This window comes from Takifugu rubripes, chromosome 17 (assembly GCF_901000725.2).
Source record: "Takifugu rubripes chromosome 17, fTakRub1.2, whole genome shotgun sequence".
NCBI classification, from domain to species: domain Eukaryota; kingdom Metazoa; phylum Chordata; class Actinopteri; order Tetraodontiformes; family Tetraodontidae; genus Takifugu; species Takifugu rubripes.
The window spans coordinates 9,915,307-9,924,108 of record NC_042301.1 but is presented as its reverse complement, the minus strand read 5'-3'; the positions used below and the strand labels follow the sequence as shown (position 1 = coordinate 9,924,108).

Genomic DNA, 8,802 nt, shown 5'->3' with positions numbered 1-8,802 from the left:
CTTTCCAGAATCCCAGGGCCTAACCCCAGACAAGCAACAGTGGCAAGGAAAAACTCCCCTTTAACAGGAAGAAACCTTGAGCAGGACCAGGCTCATGTTGGGGGACCCTCCTGCTGATGGCCGGCTGGGTAGAGAGAGAGGAGAAGGGGGAGGACAGGTAGAGGATAGAATGGAGAGGAGAGGAGAGGAGAGGAGAGGAGAGGAGAGGAGAGGAGAGGAGAGGAGAGGAGAGGAGAGGAGAGGAGAGGAGAGGAGAGGAGAGAAGATGAGAGGACGGGCACAGAGCACAGAAACACACATAAAAATACACTATTTATACAGCGGGTCAGAGGGGCTGGACGTCATCATGCAGCTCCGAAGGCGGCGATACCTGTAAATGAATAGAGAAGGGGGTGGGGGGGGGGGGGGGGGGGGGGGAGCAGCAAAACTACACAAGAATCAGCATAACTAGTCTGCTTGATGAGGAGGAGGAAAGGAGAGGAGAGGAAACCATGACCCAGTGGGGTGACAGAGGCCTGTCAGGTGATCATGTTTCCGGACCCCTGCAGCCTTGGCCTATGACAGCACAGCTAAGATGTTACACAGAGCTGAACTGTGGACTAAACACGTGTCTGTTCCAGCTGTTGGCCAGGCAGAAGCAGCGGGACCAGCTCCAGCTAATGTCTATCTAACGGGGACATCTGCATCTAAACACAGATAGAACCTGATGTCAAATGAAAAAATTAGTCAATTATAAATCAAAAGTAGATGATGATTGTTCAGCTAAACTTGACATGACAGAAAAAGCTCCTTTTGGCAGGCCGGAGGATGGAGGAATGAGGGACGCTGCCAGATCTTTTCTAAAGGGAAAGATTCCAAAAATGTTGCGTCCTTCACTCATCGTCGTCAAGTCAAAAGGTCCAACTTCTTCGTCTTTTGCGTCGGCCATATTTCATATATTTCGGGTGGGACTTCTTCCTTCTTCTGGGGTCAAAGGCCACATGTGCAAAGGAACATGCTAACCTTCACTCTGAATTAAAGGCAGCCATTTATTCACCTTTGTGAAGATGTTGATGAAACAAATCTCTCATCGTTCCTCCATCGTTCTCCGTCTCCCTGCAGCTCGGGGAAATTCCTGAATTTACATTTCCCAAAATGCTCTCGCCGAGCGCCTCCGCCTCAATTTCACGGCAGAGAGGAACTTAATGAAATCATTGCTTCTCTTGTAGATTGTTTTTTTTTCCCAAATTGTTATTTCTTACAAAAGAATTTGAAATCATTTCGCACAATTAGAGAAGGACAAAGTAAAACTCCTCTGTTGTTCATAAGGAACAAAAAACAAACTGGTGGGTGGATGGCCAATCACACACCTCAGCAAAAAACAGTGTTAAACACACACACGCGCGCGCGCACACACACACACACACACACTCCTCCTTCTCTCCTGGACTGATGTTGACTGATGATGTTGAGGAGGATGTGGAGGAGGAGGAGGAGGCTGAGGATGATGATGACAAGGATGATGATGATGATGATGATGATGATGATGATGGTGATGATGATGATTGTCTCCCACTCTGACCCATAAACAAGTCACGAGGAAAAAAACATTCTCTTTTGTGATATTGTCGATTTCATTTCCCCTGAACTTCAGTGAGACGTCTGTGACACTTTTGGTGCATAAAAGTTACTGATTGCTTTCATCCCATCTTTCTTCTCTCTGTGACCAGATGAGCCTCCTCCTCCTCCTCCTCCTCCTCCTCTTCCTCCTTCAGGGAAATGACTCTCATCACCAGACTAATGTGGAGGCCAACACACTCCTTTGTCCTCTTATTACTCACCTAAAACAAACAAATGTAAAAGCAGTCAGTCAACAGCCGGAGGATAAATCTGGACGACGGATGCACATAAAAGCCTTTTAAACCTGCTGAAACTACAAACCAAGATGGCAAGTGTGTGTGTGTGTGTGTGTGTGTGTGTGTGTGTGTGTGTGAGAGAGAGAGAGAGAGAGAGAGAGAGAAACGCTCTAATGTTCAGGGACGTCTGAAGGCCTCCTGTTGTCCAACAGCAGATGAGCCCACCTGCCTTCCATTAAGAGTCAGACGGCCATTCGTCACTGTCTTGTAAACTTCCAGTCTTCCTCCGTCTTCAGCGGCTGCTGGGGCGTCTTCAGGAGACCCTCCTCACCTGCAGAGCAGCATAAACTGAAGTTTAAGGGGACCTTCGGAGGCCAGAGGTAGGACCTCCAGGGATCATCTCAGGAGGTCTTGAGAACATCTGGAGACAGACTTTAAAGACCTGTTTGAACAATGACTGGAGGAGCTCCCCAGGCAGGATCTCACTGTTGTGGAATGTAGGCTCTTACTGATGTCTATTAAGGTATTGAGAATCCTGTAGGAGCTGTCAAAAGGTCAATCTGCCTTTTCAGACCAGAGACTTTTCTGTTTGGACCGTTCAGGACCACCTGGACAGGACAGCGACTGGTGGTCTAATTGATGGAATTAATTTGTTTTAGATGTAAAAGTGACTTTGCAGAATGGGCTCTTTGTAATTAACACCACTAAAAACATCTCTTTTCACCCTCTCTGTGGTGCCTGCAGGCGTCAGAAAGAGGTTGTTCCTCTGATGTTTAGGTCGCCTGAAACCTTCAAGATGCACATTTGAATTGCAAACTCAGATTCTACAGACATGCTAGCAATCCATGCACGAACATCTGTAGCCCTGAGCTAAGTCAGAGTAATGGACACCATACCTGGGTGACACTCTGCATGTGGTGCAGGTGAAACTTAAATACTGAAGCTCCGGCGATAGTTTCAGTCCACAGTCATGTGAGCCTGCCCTGTTCTATTACACTCAACTGCTTCAAATTAGCCACTTAAAAGCTGTGAATCTTTACGGCTTTGCAGGCCCGTTGGGTTCTGATTGGTAATCTAGGCTCCATTACTCTGGTGGAGAACTCACCAGGCGCCCAGCGGCAGACGCAATGAGGAGATTTCTTCTTCTGTGCGAGTCATTTAGCCGGGGAGATGATTTCATCTGACTTCTGAGTGAACACTCCGAGTCTGACTTGAAGCCAGTCCCATTATGGTGAGAACACACCCTGAGTTAATAACCTCCTCTGAGGGATTCATAGAGACCAGGCTTCGGTGCTGCGCAATGAAAACGCAGATTAGTGAGGGACATACGGGGCACAGCCTCCATCTCTGACGATGGTGTTCAAGACGATGAAGATTATTCATCTTCCTCCGTTTCAGGGTGACCTGGAGACCTGCTTCACACACGTTTCTGCTGCACCGAACTACACGACTTCAGAAGCGATTGTTTATTGATCGCAATATGTGAAATTTTAAGCCTTAATTTAAGGCAAAGTTTCCCCTTAAAGTAAAATAATATCGATCTGTTAATAATATATCAAATGTAGCTCCAGTCCTCCGGGCAATGACGTCAGCGCAGCTGGATCTCCCCTTTCCTTCCTCTTCTCCGCGCACAAGAGTTTTCGCATGTGCACGCGCATCTCGAAGGCGCGTCGCTACGTGCCCGGGTTGGAAAGCAGCCGCGTCTCACCAGTGACAGAACGAGCTGGGAATAGTAGAGCTGCTCTCTCCGCTGCTCTCCAGAAGTACGCGAACGCAGCGTGAGAGTACAAATGATGTAATTAGCGCCTCTGGAGCTGGAAGCGGTGCCGCGCAGCGCTCTCATCCCTCACACCGAGCTGTGGTCAAACACACCGCCTGCATCTGACTGCCTCTGATCAGCAAGTCAACTCACATCCATGAACATTTTCATTGGAAGTTAAAGAGACACAGCAGCACCTACCACCGTGGTGGGACTGGGATCAAAATAGCACTGGGCTCCACTGGGAATCGCAGCCGCGCGAGGTCCCGGTGGGAACATTACTGTGATATTTAAATCAGGGTTAGTTTGACATTTCAATCGTGATCACCAGACATTTTTGAACTAATGCTCACTGAAGGGGAGACGTAAATAATCTTTACTTTTCCCCTCGGTGATTTTTTCCCCCCGTCATACATAAAAATGGGGAGCGGCTATTTGGCCCCGATTCCTATCGGATTGAGCCAAATCTACCCCCCACCCCTCTCTCTCCCATCAGCCTACCTCTTTCTCTCATCCATCCTCTTGCGTACTCTTTCTGTCTCCCTCTCCCCCCCTCTCTCTCTCCCTCCGCTGGAACGCACGGACCTCCGCCGCTGTCCAGGGATATTACTCTCGTTCTCCGCGTCCGTGCTTGCTGCAAAACGGACCGTACACCTACGCCGCTCACTGCATCCTCCGCGCCGGACGGAGCCCTCCGATCCAGGTAAGACGCCATGGAGCCCCCGCAGCTGTCAACAGCCTGGTGTCAGTGTGCGCTCCGCAGATACACGCATGCTGTCTGAACGCATGGTGGATGCGTCCGTCCCGGGTCGTGGTGGTGAAAAGGAGATTCGGGTTTGACAATCTGCTTTTACGCGTCAGGCTGGGTGAAAACAGAAGAACATTTATAGAAACAAAGTCAAGGAGGAAGAAGGGTGGAGGTATTTGGATGAATTCTCAATTTTCTTTGGCTCCAACATTCTTTAATTGTGTTGTGTGTTGATTCTTTAATTTTTTTTATGATGTATTGGTTTGGCCTGAGTACCTACAGAGCAACCGAACAACTGAATGGCGTCCACAGTCCGTAGCGGCTCCCTGTGGACCCTCAGATCCCGGGATGATGCGCTCAGACGCGGGGAGGAGGCACTGGAGCGGCTCCGTGCCAAACACACGGGAGGCAGCTGTTTGTTTGCGAGTATGCTGTGCGTGTGTGCGTATGAGTGTGTGTGTTTTGCGTGCTGAGAGGAATGGACACGGATGCAGGCGAGCCGTGCAGCGGTGGAACGAGAGAATATGTTGATGAAAGAGGTGCAACATTTTCTCTTATGTGGTTTGGGCTGGTTTTGCCAGGTTGAAGAAACGCTGGGGATGGAACTGGTATGCGGGGGTGCACTCTCGACTTCTGCAACAGAAGCCCCGCTCAGCTGAGTGTGCGGCTGGAGACGCTGGGAGAAAACGCGAGAAGGTGGTGAGAAAGGAATAGATGGAGGTGGCCGAGAAGGTGGGACAGACGTGAGGTGTGGAGGTTTATGGTGGCGGGGTGTGGGGTGGGGGTCTGGTGTCCCGTACCGGCGCTTTCTGTGTGATTTATCGCCTCTCCAATGCGCACTGACGCGCAAAGCTGCGTGCGCTCCGGTCGCTCTCGCTGTCATCTCGGCGACTCATCACGATTATCTTAACCGTCGACCCATCTGGCCACCGGGAACACCGTCAACCTCTGTGCCCCCGCCCCCCACTGTTACCTGGGCCAGCAGACCAATTGCGCGCCCAGACGTGAAGACTGTTTGTTCCCGTCAGAGCGACGCGTCTGATGCGAAGTGACAAAGCGGCCAGCTGACACACAACCCTGATATGTTTTGATTTAAGGACCTTCCTCCCCCTCCTCCACCTCCTCTTCTCTGTGGATAAACAAGGTGGATAAATCGCATCCCTTTGCGATGGAGCGTGTGTGACTCACGGTGCGCCAGGGTAGAGGCCAGAGCAGCGCTGCGGGCTGCTGGAAGGAGCGCCAGGTTATGCAGGAGCAGTAAATCCACAATAAACAGTGTAGAAGCCGGTTCTTCAATCATCTGGGAGCAGGAGTCAAACCTCCTTCACGGTTGGTCTGTGGAGCAACAGGTGAGCTGCTGCGCCCCTGACTGGGAAAAAGGAGAATTTCAACGGGGAAAACAACTCATCCATGTGTCTAATCAGAAAACACCGCAACTAAGAACAGGTTGTATTTAGAGAAATCCAAATTATAACAGAGGAACAGGAACCAAAGTCAGGTTATAGGTTAAAGGACAAAGGAGAGAGGAAAGGAAAGATGGAGGAAATAAAAAGGAGAAGCAGCCACTAAACTCTTCTTCAGGTTTCACAAAGGCAAATTCAGCACCAGTTCAGAGCCCTCTAATGCTAATAACAAGAGGAAGCAAAGCTGGTGAAAGCAGAGCTAATAGAAATTCCTAATGAGAGTCCTGAGACAAATGATTAGTCATTAAAGCACAAGGACACGGACAAAATGAATACGGGGACAAAAGTCTAATTAAGTTAATAAAGAAAGGAAAATAATATATTTGCTGCTCAGTACCACCAGCCATGAAGGAACGAGTTGAGTTTTAATGAAAGGACTAGTTTTCCCACTTCTCTATGGCTTCAGAACCCCACAGCTTCCACAGCTGGGCTGGTGCACCAAATGAGATCTGCCTTTTTCCTATGACATCTAAGATTCCTTTAAGCCTGGAAACAAATCTCTGCTTCTTGCTTCTGTTTGGTCCATTTGAATGTTGTTGTGTGATTAAGCTTTAACTAATCTGGAGCTGTTCTGCTCCAGCAAAGTTGTAACTCTAACCCTGGAACTGTGACGGACCTCCAGGGTGCTCGTCTGGTGAATCCAGAAGCTTTTATTTATTTCATGCTGACTGGTGCGGTTTGTCGTCACGACCGGAGATCACGAGGAACCTTTTACTGATGACATCATCGTCAGAGCGTGTGCACACTTGCTGCTTGGCTCAGGACCAAACTCTGGTCCTGGCCAGAGACCAGATGAATGGCAGGAATTAAGGAAGTGTCTCCTGGCAATGCCGGCAAAGAAATTGCGCTGCCCCCTCAGGAAACTCTAACACTTGTCACATGGGGGTTGTTGTGACGGCTGTTGTGTCAAAAACAGATATTTAATCTAAAAAAAATATTTGTTAGATTACTGACAGGACAGAAGAACTGGGAAAGTAGTTAACAAGAGTCGGGCGGATACAGAACAATGTCAAATAAATATAAAACAAGAGTTAATTCATGGTCAACCTGTGTCAGGTCTCAGCCACAACCCGAGTCCACTAACAATAGGACGATAGGGAGCGATTGGTATTAATTCTCTCTGCTGCTGAAGGACAGAACGCCACTCTTGATGAGTGATTAACCCTTTCCTTGGCGTGAATAAAGTGCACAGTTTAGACATTTCATTCATAAATGAACAGAGGCAGAAATGGACAGCTTAGAATTTTTAAATGTTAGCGGTCAGCGGGGAAAAGTTGCGTGAGGACAACCCAAGGCAGGCGGAGGCACCGGCTCTTCAGTCATGTGACAGCGTGGGTTCATCTCAGATTGTTTTTGCTGGCAGTGAGAGCGTCGCTCTGCTTTGTCTTGTGAAACCTTCTGTGTGTCGTGACTGTGGCGTCCCCACCCTGTCCTCACTTGAGCCTCTGAAGCGCCATCTCCCATCTCATTAACGCGGCCTCCCCCAGCTTCAGTCTGCAGCTGATCTCTGTGCTCTTTCCAGCCAAGTCTAGGCTGCGTTTGAAGATGTCCTGACTGTTTACATGGATCAGCTCCCTCCATCTGACCACCATCCCTCTGCACAGAAGGGCATCGGTTTATTGACAGACCTATAATTGACTCTGCTCTCGGACTGTTATGTCATGGCCAAAGCAGACGATAAATCGACGCCTGTTTGGTTGCATATCTGTCTAACATTGATGGATTCTGCAGCTGCAGCATCATAACGGCAGAATTAAGAGTCCTGCTTTTGTTTTCAGCGCATACATCAGGTCAGTATTAAAGACAAACAGCAGCTCTGCAGGCCGGGATTGGATCCAGGACACCTTCACCTTGGAGATAAACAGAAAAGTGATGAGAGACAGGGCAACACTTTCTCGCTGTAGAACATTTTTCCTATATGGCCACCATCCGTCTGTGCACATATTGGTCTCTGTGTTTCTGGTCTCTCATCTGTCTCCACTATTTTCTTCAATAAAAAAAGATGATGGAGGGGGACAGAAAGATGGAAGGAAGGGCAGGAAAAGAATTCTCCAATGTCAGCTCTTCTGTTCGCCTCCAACAATAACGACAACAGCATCGGAGGCCAGTTTTTTTATGGAGGCCGAATGTTCATTTTCTGCCATTGTGAAACAGCAGGCGGTGGCTGGGGGCGATAAACCAGAGGAGAAAAACGCCGTTCAGCTGCTTATTAGTATGAATTCAAAACAAAGACAAGAGGAGAGATGGAGGAGAGAAAGAAAGAGCTATGTCACGAGGCGGTGTCCATCTTCTCTAAAGGGTGTACACCAACGTACTGTTCATAACCTCAACAATGGTTCCCGAATGTGAAAGCTGGATGTTATTTATGGAGATTCTGGTTCCCAGGTTCAGTCAGGGTGGTGATGAAGAGGAAAATGAAAGGTTTCCAGTTGTAATCTTCATCACATGCTAAAGGAGAACTATATTTAACAATAACATCAATTAAATAATGAATGCAAATGCCTAAATTTGACCAGAAGTTTCATAGCAGGAAGCTAGCAGTGTTTCCTGACGAACCGTTGGTTGGCGTCATCTGGTTGGTGGACTCAGCATTTCAAATTCAACAATGATACGTGCTGCCCGTCGTGTCATTGGCACAGGTAGGACCTATAAAAGCATTGATATACCTGCGTCCTCAGACACAGTCAGCACACACCTTTAAGATGCAGCAACAGTGTGCTGGATATGATGTATAGATATACATTACATGTACAGAGCCTCTGGGATAGAAAGTTAGTGACAAACGATCATCAGAGGAACCCTTGCAGGCAGCGCCGCGATGGAGACGGAGCACAACTCTCTCATGTCCTTCAGCTGACGTGGAGTCTTTGCTACACGTCTCTCCTGAGGTAAAATGTGTTGTGTGGAGTAAAGTTGCTCTTTTTCAGTCTTTTAACACTTTTTTCCTGCCTGGAAAAATCCTCTTTTACAGCCGTGAGCTGCTGAAAAAGGCAAAAA

At 48.3% G+C, this 8,802-nt stretch overlaps 1 protein-coding gene and 1 long non-coding RNA gene across 3 annotated transcripts in view; one reads left to right on the top strand and one right to left on the bottom strand.

The window, feature by feature from the left end:
* Positions 1-508: 508 nt before the first annotated feature.
* Positions 509-4,221, bottom strand: LOC115253329 (uncharacterized). 2 transcript variants are annotated; one of them, XR_003891650.1, is made up of 3 exons: positions 4,096-4,221; positions 2,061-2,166; positions 509-1,820 (listed from the first exon to the last, which is right to left on the bottom strand). It is a non-coding gene; the product is annotated as an uncharacterized lncRNA (long non-coding RNA). The 2 variants fall into 2 exon arrangements; XR_003891651.1 differs by having other exon boundaries at positions 509-1,748.
* The window catches only part of LOC101074070 (protein phosphatase 1 regulatory subunit 29), a 102,650-nt gene continuing 98,001 nt past the window's right edge, over positions 4,154-8,802 (top strand). The window contains exon 1 of the mRNA XM_029851128.1: positions 4,154-4,297. The gene's annotated coding sequence lies outside the window, so the exon portion shown is untranslated. The remainder of the gene's footprint in view (positions 4,298-8,802) is intronic.